Source organism: Alosa alosa, chromosome 12 (assembly GCF_017589495.1).
Source record: "Alosa alosa isolate M-15738 ecotype Scorff River chromosome 12, AALO_Geno_1.1, whole genome shotgun sequence".
Taxonomy (NCBI): domain Eukaryota; kingdom Metazoa; phylum Chordata; class Actinopteri; order Clupeiformes; family Clupeidae; genus Alosa; species Alosa alosa.
The window spans coordinates 19,731,489-19,744,427 of NC_063200.1; the positions used below are offsets into that span (position 1 = coordinate 19,731,489).

Consider the following 12,939-nt stretch of genomic DNA (forward strand, 5'->3'; position numbering starts at 1 on the left):
ATCTTACTTGTGAAAAGTAAATCCCTGAGTATGGTCCGCCCGATTTGAGAAGGAACATGCTGCACAGTGCTGTCATCTTGTGTCTTCTGCTGCAACGCAACGAGGAGTATGACCGGTCTAAGATGGCGGCCGCATTTCTTGTTTCCAGCAGCCAATGCGGCGTCTATGTATATTATGTCTATGAGGCAGACGTTTTCCTGAACGCACTTTTGTCTTCAACCTTCCGAGTAGATATTATAATCAATGGTACGTGAAGGCGGCACAATTAGATTTTTGCTACCCCAGAACTTGCGACTTGTTAGCAAGTTAGAGAAATCAAGTTAGACTCCAGAGGTCTATGATGGTCGGACGTGATAAACTCGTGCGCAGAAGAAAATGCAGTCTAGATTTGGCGCCCAGTGAAACCAAGTGAAACGGTGTGTGGGTATATGAAGGATTGTGCAGAACTTGCCACCACGAAAACTCAGAGAAGGTACACTAACATTTTGGTAATTTGCTAACGTTCTTGCATATTTTTAGACTCAATATATCATTGAACAACCTGACGAAGCAGCACATAAAGTTAGCTAGTTAGTTAATGTTAGCTACTTGTAAGTTACATCACCTGGCTGTGCCGCTTGTATATCATATAAAGCTAACGTTAGACAATTTAACGTTGCTAGCTTACTTTGCCTTATACAGCTTTAGTCTGTATGGTTTGAATGGTGTTAAGCCATGCTGTAGCCAAAATGCACGGAATTTTAAAATGTCTTTTGGATGTCAGTCAAGATGACGAAGCTAACGTTATTGCCACTGGTTTAAACTGGTTCCAGCTCAATGCCACTGAAAAGAGGACGCGAGCTTCTTAAAAAAATGGAAGACTAGTGCTACGCTAGACCATCAGATCAAATTGCAATATGTTCTCACTTTTGTTTAACCTGCTACAAATTACATATTGTAACAGGAGTGAAAGGGCATTCTTGTAAGTAACCCAGGTAAACTAGGAAAGTAGCGTTGCTGCGGTCGAGGGATCGAGAGATAGGCAAGTCAGCATCTGCAGTCATGAATAACTTACCAGTCAACATTTCTTTTACAATTAATAGAATCTGTAGCATGCAAATCAAACCAGCTATTAGCCTAACTGAAATAATCCATGATATATCTAGGTATGGTGAAGGGTATGTGATGTGGGGCTATCTACTGTATCTATCTTTTAATTACAAAGGCCAAGGGAACTTTATCAGGATGCATAGTATCCTGAGTCCATTCAATAACTGGCCTTTAAAAATAAAAATCTGCCTGCCTCTATGGGATTTTAACATAGGGGGTTCCTTACTTATGCCTCCTGTATTTTAAGGAATAACATTTATTAATTTACGATACCTGGTTCATTCACAAAGAATATTGGTGTGTTTAAAGGTTGGATTTTTTCCTTATTTTTTAAATGAGGCATTAAGATAAATTTCCAACAGATTATTGTATTCCTCTTTTAGTCATTTCAGCCTGGTTGTCTTACCTTATGCACAGTTGATGGTTTTATAAATACACCCCTACACCAATAAATAGTTCATGTAGACTGTCACACAATGGTAAGTGGAACATTGGCCACAGCTTGTAACAACTTCATTTTTTACCATTCTTTGCGTAGGGATGTGTAACCTTGTGTAAGGTTAACTTGGGAATTACAACAGAAAGGAACACGTTTCAGCTAATCAAAATCAATCACTAATCTAAGCTAATCACTAAGCTAATCATTAATCAATGACTGGAACTGTCAGTTTCAGAGCTATTATTACCACACTGATAGATTGATTTTGCTTTTTATTTGCAGCCTACGTTATGCACTGTGGAACGCTCTGCGGATGGACAGCTGTGGAATCCACAAAGGTCAAAGAGGCTTTTGTTATGAGGGCTGGAGGTTCCAAAACATCCATGAAGCTGGGGTAATTTTCTCTTATTTTAAATTATTTCCAATTGTGGTGAGCATTATTGGTGGGCTTTTTATAAAGGGTAGGCCTCTATTGCACTAAAAGTATTCAACTTTTATACAGTTAACGTCAAACTGTGTAGCTACGAAAGTTACAAAATCACATTGTCATAGAAACGATAGAGGCGAAATTTTAAGATATTTTACAGATGGGCTGAACAACATGCATCAAAAGTAAAAAAAAATGACATGGCCAAAATGATTAACTCACCAACAATATTTGTTGTATACTGTATTTTCTGTATTTTGTTTTTGTTCTTGACAATTGTCAGTGTCTCTTGAGTAATCAGAGCTAAATGTTTCGGGCTAATTTAGATGTAATATTGAGTCATTGTCTTTGATTTACCGGATTGACCCTAAAGCACTCCTACTTGTTTACAAATCACTTAAAGGACAAATCCGGTATGAATTGATCCATAGCTCTTGTTGGAAATCACTGTGTGCTGTTCATAGGAAAAAGAAAATGTGGCACAGCCAATTCTGAGTTATGGACAGGGAAGTATAGCCCAGAGCCGTATAGAAGTACTTTTGGTATTCCTGATCTAATGTAGGGTAGCCGCGGGGTCTTAAAAGTCTTTAAACGGTCTTAAATGTCATGTTCCTTAATTAAGGTCTGAAAAAGTCTTAAATTCCGTTGCCGAAGTCTTAATTTTTTAAACGAAGGTCTTAAATTTTAATTATACTAGCCTGCAAGCAAGGAGAAATGGGGGGAAAAAACAACAACAATGTGAAAATTCAACAGGGGGTTGCGTAACATCAGAGATCGTCTAATTTAGGGTTGCATGGTGCACCGATACTACAAAAGTGTCGCAATAGCTATTAGCAGTTGTCACAATACCTAATTTTATTAGTATCAATACTTTTAAAGGAGAATTCGGTGTGATATTGACCTAAAGTGTGTTGAAACATGATACCGAAAGTGTGAACGGATGTTTCATAGCCCATCTCGGCTTGTCCCCTGCACTCCAAAATCTGGCTTAGTTAGCCGATGCTACCAACAGCTTTTTTTCAATGGTGGTGCTTCGGCATCGGGCTAGCCATGCAAATAAATCACTGTTTTACACCATTTACGAGGCTCAATGTATCTCCACACTTCATTGGTAGACTTCGAGGGCCCTGACATTTAAAACGAGACATTCAGAACTTTGAAAAACACTGGTAGTTTACTTACAAGACGATTTATACAGACAGTATCTTCAAGAAGTTTAGCGTTTGCAGCCATCTTGAATTTAGTCCGCGATAAGTCGAAGCAACGAGTAAGAATGAACAGGTATGATAAGGGATCAGATTAAAAAATAATTCGTGGAAATGCATGGATTCCAGTTGCTGCTACTGGAAGAAACTGGAATCCATGCATTTCCACTGAATTATTTTTGGAATCTGATCCCTTATCATACCTGTGAATCATTAAAATACCATTTATTTGCATGGCTAGCCCGATGCCGAAGCACCACCATTGAAAAAGCTGTTGGTAGCACCGGCTAACTAGCGCCAGATTTTGGAGTGCAGGGGACAAGCCGAGATGGGCTATGAGACATACGTTTACACTCGGTATCATGTTTCAACACACGTTAGGTCAATATCACACCGGAATTCTCCTTTAAGAATGACCGTGTTCTTGTTCGTGTGCACAAGGCATGCTTCTAGTGCCTCCTCCCCAAGCCTGTGGCTATGCGTCTTTTCTCCTCACACACATGCGCAGCTGTCGTGCCATAAACAGCGAGACATGGCTGCTAGTTTAGCTTAAGTGATTCTGTGGTAACACATAATAATAATAGGCTAATATCAAGTTGATTTGCTCACTTGCACCTCTCAACTTTGTGTTGCTAACCTACCTAGGCTATGAGATGTACGTGGGTCTACTATTGGGTTTAATGTCATTTAGAAATAGGCAGCCAAACTTTTACATCTGGAGAGAGCTCCTTGCTAACTAATTCTGCTAGCTCAGGTCATGTATGTCACCCGTCATTAGTGCTAAAATCATTATTGAACATGATCCCTTCTCTGAACTTGATAGTTTTTTTATTTACATTTTATTTTATCTAATGACAGACAACAATGAATTGCATCCACATATCCTTATACATTATGTGCAACTATTATTCACTAGCCTAAAACCGTGGAGACTGAAGGCTACAGTAATTACTCAATTATTTCTTAAAGTGACAAAGCACTCAATTACACCTAGGCCTACACACCACATTAAAATTTGCCTAGGTGTAATAGTTTAAAAATAAATATTAAGTATTCAAATGACTAAATATGTTTAGAAATTAAGCAGATTAATAGTAATTATGCAGATTAAAAAATACTATACATTAACTGTACACTTTATATGAATTTGAAGGTATATGAAATAGAAACATATGAAATAAGCCATAATTTTCTGTGTGTGTGGAAAGAGTCAAGCAGAATCTAAGATGCCTAAGAGACTGGTGTGAATGATAACACTATATTCAATATTACTGATGATGTCAAGGTGGTCTGGGCCCCCAAATCAAATAGATTTTTTAAGAATTATCGAAGAAGTATCGAAATCGCTATTCTTGATGTGGTATCGGTAGCGAAACAATAATTTTGGTATCGGGACAACTACACTAGTCTAATTTCTTGGAATATGCGCAAACAATACTTTGGGTTTTCGCACCGGCAGCAATGAATCAACATAATCAGTCAAAAGGAGAGGACAGCACATCATGAGGAAGTGTTGTTTTAATTGTCATTATGGTCTTAAAAAGGTCTAGTCTTATTTGGGGTGGTCAAACCTGGGGAAACCCTGTAATGGAAAGAAGATACCGAATGCTTTTTTGCCATATTGAGTCAGCTTTACTTTCTTGTCCATAGGTTATGACACATTTTATTGTTCTTTGTCCTTTGGATAGTGCCTGGTGAGCTCGAACAACAAGGCTTTGAATCAGTTTACACCAGATTTGCCCTTCAATGAGATTGTGTGACATGTTCCAGCAATACTCATCACTTAAACCTCAGTGATGACAGGAGAAATGTTCCTGTTGAAACCCACTATCAGAACTAAACAAGGCAACGCTGCATTTAGTTGTTATGCGTCCTGACTATGGAGCCAGCTCCCAGATGACAAAAAAAAATTGCCCAAATTACTTTTTTTTTTTTTTGACATCAGGACTCTGAACTAAACTATTTTCAGATGCCCATTTTTTTTACACTGAATAGGTTTTAGTCCAACCAAAACAAGGTTTTGCCTAGCGGTAAGCTGGATAGGGGTTAATCCTAGCCTGACAATACAGTTTACTCACTAGATGAGGTGAGGGAATTCAACAAACTTGTTTAAGCTTGACAAATATATCAATAAAATCTGTTTTTCAATTGGGCAACATATAGCAAATGTGAGTGGTAGCTATCACATCCCCCATTCTGTGTTTAACCCTTTAGGCGCCAGAGGTTTTTTCCGAAACGATCAATTTTGACATCTTCATTTCAAAAGGCTATATCTTAAAAGTGATGAGATAGAGACTTTCTGTAAATTAGAGAAATATTAAGGATGACCCAAAGTGTATGTAGAGATTAAATGTTTATATCTAATTTGCATATTATGACGTCATATGGTGGCGGCCATCTTGGATTATAGAATTTTCATGAAAAGTTGCATGTTTGAATGATAAAATGCACCACTTCTTTCCCCCCAAAATGTCCCTCACCTTCTGAATGCTATATTGCACAATACTGAATGCTCAGGTAAATAGTAAGTAGTGAACAAACTGTGTAAATCATTACTAATAAATGGCAGAAACAAAACCAAATGCATGTAGCGGTAGACTGGCCTTTTGCTGTAGAGATTTTCCATTTACTACATACAGTAGGCACTCTGATTCCATGTATGGGGCACATATATATTATTCAGATGACACAAAAACACAAGTAGACAAGACCTGTTTAGTTCAAAAGCTCATTTGCCACGGCAAGGCACAGATCAGGGAGTGAGATGACGAGACAAGACAAGAGACAATTAGTATTTTTTTTTTTTTTTGTTGTTTTTGTTGATGTTTTTTGTTTTTTTCTTAGCTGACAAAGACACACATCACAAGGACATGAACACACAAAAAGGAACACATAGTGTACTGTATGTCCTAAATGATCAGGGAAGTAGATAGCAAATCAACAGTGTAAATCATTACTAAATGGCTGACTTTTTTTTGTAGCAGGCCTTTTTGCTGTAGAGATAATGACTCCCTATCCCTATCCATACAGGGGCGGCATTCCCATCATCTTGTGATAGACTATGCATGACCTAATGTGTGTGTGTGTGTGTGTGTGTGTGTGTGTGTGGGAGTGGGAGAGAGCGTGTCACCACCTCCACCATGCGAAAGCAGCATGGCCAGATCTGCCTCGGCGCGCCGAGTGGAGAGAGAATTTGCGCCTTCGGACTAGGCCTACTGTCATTCTCATTGCGACTCCCCACACTGCCACAACGTTCCCCTAACTGTCCTATGAGCACTTCGACCTCGTCTAACATACCCAGTGGCATTAGACAAAGGCTCCACCACGTTACTGTCGCCGCGATTGTGAGAGGCACACGTTCAGAAGACAGAAGCTAGCTTATGGATATTAGGCTACCTCCAGCCTCGTTAAGCCACACCACTAACACCCTGCTAACTTCCCGATGAACACCGAACCCGTGAAACATTATTCCCACCAGTGACATTGGGCAAACGATTCAACGTTTGTGCTTGGTGTAAGCTAAACTATGGAGTAAACTTCACTTTGTCCAGCTGCATCATTGCAAGGCAGGGGACGCATCTGAAGCCTCACTAAACGAATCACCGCCATTTTCTGAAGGCAGATATTCCCCTTCAGAATCAGGGTCCGCCTAATAGAAGACCCAACACTTCATTTCAGGTAAACTTTTTGATGCCATTAGACGATAATCTAATGCAAATACCGCTGACGTTGACAATATCGCTCTGACAAAGTGGTTTCACACGCACACCAGCTCCGGTATTTCATGCACTGATTCAATGCGCCTGTAGCTAGAAAGTTTTGTTTAAAGCGTGTCCTTTTTTTCGACTCGGGATGACGTATGACATGTCTGCCATCTAGTGGAGTGGAAGTCGAACGAAATATGACACCCTATTTGACTAAATCGGCCGTTTTATTCAGTACCGCATCTTGTCGACTATAGTCGCCTGTGGCGCCTAGAGGGTTAAGTGATTAATAAGGTGTGTCTGATCTTTGTGCTGTATCAAAATTCCCACAGTTATGAAAGCAGACGGTCAAACAAATGTCTTACTTTGTATTTTTGAGTGGCTCACAAACTAACAATGTTCTATTTTCTGCTCTTCTCTCCCTCCTCCCTTTGGTTGGTTCCACCACCAGGATAAAAGATGCAGATTGACCAGCCCACGCTTTCATCCACCATTGTACACAGTATGGCACGCTTTGGCACAAAGTGCATCTGTGCAAGCTCCCATTGCTTAAAGTCCATTTTTAAAGTACAACTGTTTTGCTTTGTTTTATAAAATAAAAGTTTGAAATGCTATGGAGTGCCCTATTTTTTGACCCTCAAACTGATATCTCAATTGTAACTCCTACTTCTCAACAGTTTCTCATTGCAATGTCTCCTCATTTGTTTCTATTATTTCTCCTAAGGAGAAACAAGTTGTAAATGAGACTACACTCAAACATATAAGAGATCTCCCTTATTTCTCCTGCTTCTCAAACTAATATCTCTTATGTGACTCCATCTGTTCTATTATTATTTCTCCTAAGGAGAAACAAGTTGTAAGTGAGACTACACTCAAGCATATAAGAGATCTCCCGTATTTCTCCTGCTTCTCAAACTAATATCTCTTATGTGACTCCTTCTTGTCTTATTGTTATGTGTCTCATCTTTTGCTTGTTTTATTTCTCCTAAGGCAAAAAATTATGAGAAATAATTGTGACAAAAGTAATACTTAAATGATCCTTAAAAGAGAATCACCATTTTGCCTCTTTAGCAACAGAAGGGATACAAATGAGAAGCAAAAGTTTCCTCTGGGTTCAATCCTCAAAATAATTCTGATCATGTATAATATCAGACCGATACAACCTACCTTGCCACTGGAGAGCTGACGTCAGATGAGAATAAGATTTAACAAAATGCAATGTGGGTAATGGGAGGAATGTGGTTCTAATAGTAATAATAATAATAATAATAATAATAATAATAGCCTAATAGTAGTAGTAGGCCTAGTAGCTGCAGTAGTAGTAACAATAATAATAATAATAATAATAATCATAATAAAAATTGTAAGAATCAGAATCAGGTTTATTAAGAAGAATTTCACATACAAGGACTTAACACAAGGACTTAATAACACAATCAATAGAGTCAAGTCAACAACTCAAGTCAAGTCACTTTTATTTATATAGCACATTTAAATACAACAGGAGTTGACCCAAAGTGCTTTACATGACAGATTAATACATTAAAAAGGGGTACACATATGACAAATTTTCAGCTCCAACTCAAAGGCAAAGCAATTTTACATATCCAAACCACATATTTTCTGAAAGCCTGTCACTGTCAGTATTCCTGCTTTCATGACACGTGCTGGACATTTTGGGTATTTGCAACCATGTGCTTTTGTTTTCTTTGTGTAAAGATCCCACCCTCACCTGTCATGTTTCACTTCCTGTTGTCATCTTAGTCGGCCATTTTGTGCTCACCTGTTTCTTGTTTGTCCCTTTCTGATTGTCTGCTCACCTGCTCTTTATTTAGTCTTAATGATTAGGCCTACTTATTCTGTGTGTTGTCAGCCCCAGTTTGTCAGATTGTCCCAGCGTTTTGTCTGAGCACTTTCAAGCCTCTGTTGGACTCTACATGTTTCTGTCTACCCGCCTGTTTCAATTCTTCCTGTGACCTGTTTTTTGATTCTGCTACTGATGGCGAACTGAAGCTTTCTGAACCAGTGAAGCTTTCAATCCAATTGTATCGAAAAAAGGTTCAGTACTCGAAGCTTCGGAACTCTATGAAGACCCCTGCTGGTGAAAGTTAAGGATAGCATTGTGTCACGAAGTGTTTCAGACATTAGCCATGAATGTCTTTGAGTCGAAGATGAATAAATGTTGAGCATGAATTAATGGATAAATAAATAATGTCATAAATAGGCTTAACCTAGCCTATTTCGTATCCTGCATAAATACAAATGTAATTGCCTTCTCTAGAAAAACAATAAAGGTAGTATTATGGCTGTGAACATTTCTTGTATTTGTAAACAAATACATCAATTTAGAAGGGAGATGAATAAAGAATGGGCATGCACATTACACACACATTTCTGTGATTATATTGAGTACATAGCCTAGAACATTTGTAATCTGGGGTGTGTTGAAACTGTGCGATTCAGTCCTACACACGCCTGGACTCGAACCCGTGAAACAGACGCACCTTGGAACTTGAGTCGAGCGTGCTGACAATTGAGCTAAAAGCCCGGGTTATAAGCTTTCATGTCAGCAGCACTATGACTCTGTTGGCTCTCCTTCTTCAACAACCCACAACGGCGCCCCCTGTGTCCCGCAACTTTAATGCTTTGAATTAAATTTCGAAGCAGTCACGTGGGTGTGTGTGAAACAAAGCTTCGGACGTCACTGATCAAGTGATTATCACAAAACAAAATGAATCAAGCTCCGATACAAAGCTTCACTCCGAATTGGTTCATGTCTTTGATACACGCTTCAAAGCAGGGGGTTCACGGGTAACATCACTAGATTCTGCCTGGCGATTTGGATTATCTGCCTGTCTGTGCCTTTTGGACTGCTTCTCGGACCTGACCTTTGACTACCTGTGGATGACTCTTTGGACTGTGCTTCTGGTTTGTCAGCCTTTTGCCATTTTTTCAGTTTTGTGACCGAGGGTCTGCCTTTTGTTCAGTTTTCACCGTATGATGGGACGTTCTTTGTTGGAGTTGTTTTCTTCTGTTAACCCTTAAAGGTGTAGGTTTTTGAACATTCTAAGTTCCGCAACAATTGAAGGTTCTAAAATTCTATGTTGAATTCAATGAACCCAGATATTCTTTAGAATGTTAATTTCCCAACATTTCCTTTAAGGGTTAAATAAACTTTCGAACTAACTCTGCACTTGGGTCTGAACTTTTTACGAAACCTGACATTACAATCTGACCAGATCATGGACCCAGCAGAGATAAAGAATATTCTTGATCGGCATGGAGCAATGCTGGGGAAACACCAGACACAGCTTGAGTTCTTCTCCAGGACTTTGGAGGCTGCTACAGCAAGCGTGACCGATCTTGCTGCTAAGGTACAACAGCTCCAGTTAGCCTCTTCACTACCACCTCCTTCAGCTCCGTCAGCCCGAGAACCTTGCCTGCCTCCACCTGAGACTTACTAAGGAGATCCAGGATCCTGTCAGTCCTTCTTAGCTCAGTGTGAACTGATTTTTGGACTGCAGCCTTTGACCTTTCCATCGGATCGTTCAAGGATCGCCTACATCATCACCCAGTTGTCCGGAAGAGCTTGTGAGTGGGGAACGGCTATCTGGAGCAACAGGGTGGAGATCCAGGATAATTTCACTCAGTTCACTGATGAAATGAAGGTCTTCGATCGCTCAAAACAGGGAAGGGAGGCTGCTCGTGAGATCCTCAACCTCCGTCAAGGGCGCAGGTCAGTGTCTGACTTTGCAATTGAATTCCGGACTCTGGCGTCCTCTACTGGTTGGAACCTAGAGGCCTTATATGATACATTCTTCAATGGACTTTCTGAAGCGATTAAGGATGAATTCATTCCTCGTGACTTACCTTCCTCATTTGATGGCTTGGTGGATGTGGCTATCCGGGTGGACACTCGGCTAGGTCAGCTTCATCGGTTGAAGACAACTAGTAGCTCTCAGCGGACCGAGCTTCGTCGAGGGAATAGTTTCCCTCTTCAGGCCCTTGAGGTGGGATCAAGGTCATCCACTCCACCTGCTCTGGAGCCAATGCAGGTAGACCGGACTAGACTTTCGCCAGCTGAGAGACAGCGAAGGTTGGATTCTCACGCCTCTCTGTACTGTGGTCAGCGTAGGCATTTTGTTTTAACCTGTCCAACAAAAGACGATGCTCACCAGTAAGGCGGGGAGTACTGGTGAGCGCAATTCCCTCAAGAGTCTCCCCGTCCTTCTGCACTGTCCTGCAAGCAACTGTGATGTGGAGGGGCCATCAACACACCACCTCTGTCCTCATTGACTCTGGGGCTGAGGAGAGCTTCATTGATGCAACACTGGCTGCCAGATGGGAAGTTCCAGTAACCACCCTGCAAGCTCCACTAACTGCCTCAGCGCTAAATGGGACCTGTTTCGCCAAGGTAGCCCATATCACATCCCTGGTGAGTTTGATGCTCTCTGGTAATCACACTGAAGAGATTGCATTTTATGTTATTGATTCACCACAGATTCCCATAGTCCTTGGTCACCCTTGGTTAGTCAAACATAACCCACACATTAATTGGGTGAATAATTCTATTTTGGGCTGGAGCTCATTCTGTCATTCCCAGTGTCTGAGGTCTGCCCTTAACCATTTACCTGTTCTTTCTGAGTTACCTGAGGAGTTTCCGGACCTGTCAATGGTTCCAGAGGAATACCTAGACCTGAAACCCGTCTTCAGTAAATCCAAGGCTACACCTCTACCACCTCATCGGCCGTATGATTGCTCCATAGACCTGCTTCCTGGAACTTCTCCCCCTCGAGGTTGTCTGTACTCTCTGTCGCCCCCTGAGAATATGGCCATGAACAAGTACATTGAGGACTCCCTAGCAGCAGGTATTATCTGTCCCTCTTCCTCTCCAGCAGGGGCAGGGTTCTTCTTCGTTGGCAAGAAGGACGGATCACTAAGACCTTGCATTGATTACCGGGGCCTCAATGATGTCACGATTAAGAACAGATATCCCCTTCCCTTGATGTCCTCTGCCTTTGAACTGTTAAAGGGTTCCACTGTGGGTTTTTTTTATTGGACCTTCGTAACTCCTATCACTTGGTGCGAATCAGGGAGGGAGATGAATGGAAGACGGCATTTAACACACCCTCAGGGCACTATGAGTACCTCGTAATGCCCTTGGACTTACTAATGCGCCAGCTGTCTTCCAGACCCTTGTCAATGATGTGCTGAGAGACATGGTAAACAAGTTTGTCTTTGTTTATTTGGACGATATCCTGATTTTCTCCAGGTCTCTTCGTGACCATGTTCAGCATATCCGGTTAGTCCTCCAGCGGTTACTAGAGAACCAACTGTATGTAAAGGCGGAGAAGTGTGAGTTCCATCAATGCTCCAGATCCTTTTTGGGCTTTGTCAACTCTGAGGGTGGTATTGAGATGGACTCCTCTAAAATCAAGGCAGTTATTGATTGGCCTACCCCCCAGTCCCGCAAGGATCTGCAGAAGTTTCTGGGTTTTGCCAATTTTTACCGGAGATTTATCCGTAACTACAGTTCTATTGCCTCCCCTCTGACGCTCTGATGTCTTCCTCAGTCAGGTTTTGCTGGTCGGAAGTGGTGGAGAAGGCGTTCCAGCTGCTCAAGAGACGTTCTGATCATGCCAGATCCGTCGTGTCAGTTCAATGTTGAAGTGGATGCCTCGGAGGTAGGGGCTGGTGCTGTCCTATCCTAGAGATCCAAGAAGGACAATAAGCTGCACCCTTGTGCCTTTCTCTCCCACAAATTAACACCTGCTGAGAGGAACTACGATGTGGGGGACCGAGAACTTCTGGCGGTCAAGCTCGCTCTTGAGGAATGGCGTCACTGGCTAGAGGGCTCTGAGGTTCCTTTCCTTGTGTGGACGGACCATAGGAACCTGGAATATTTGAAGTCTGCGAAACGACTCAACGCACGCCAGGCCAGGTGGTCTCTTTTCTTTAGTCGATTCAATTTTACTTTGTCTTTCCGTCCAGGTTCTAAGAATGCTAAACCTGATTCTCTCTCTAGACAGTTTAGAGTTCCTGATGCTACTCCTGCCCCAACACCATTTTGCCTCC

The 12,939-nt window shown here is 41.3% G+C and overlaps 1 long non-coding RNA gene across 1 annotated transcript; it reads left to right on the forward strand.

The window, feature by feature from the left end:
* Positions 1-328: 328 nt before the first annotated feature.
* LOC125304265 lies at positions 329-7,357 on the forward strand. The gene is made up of 3 exons (XR_007195216.1): positions 329-472; positions 1,811-1,922; positions 7,316-7,357. It is a non-coding gene; the product is annotated as an uncharacterized LOC125304265 (long non-coding RNA).
* Positions 7,358-12,939: the final 5,582 nt, after the last annotated feature.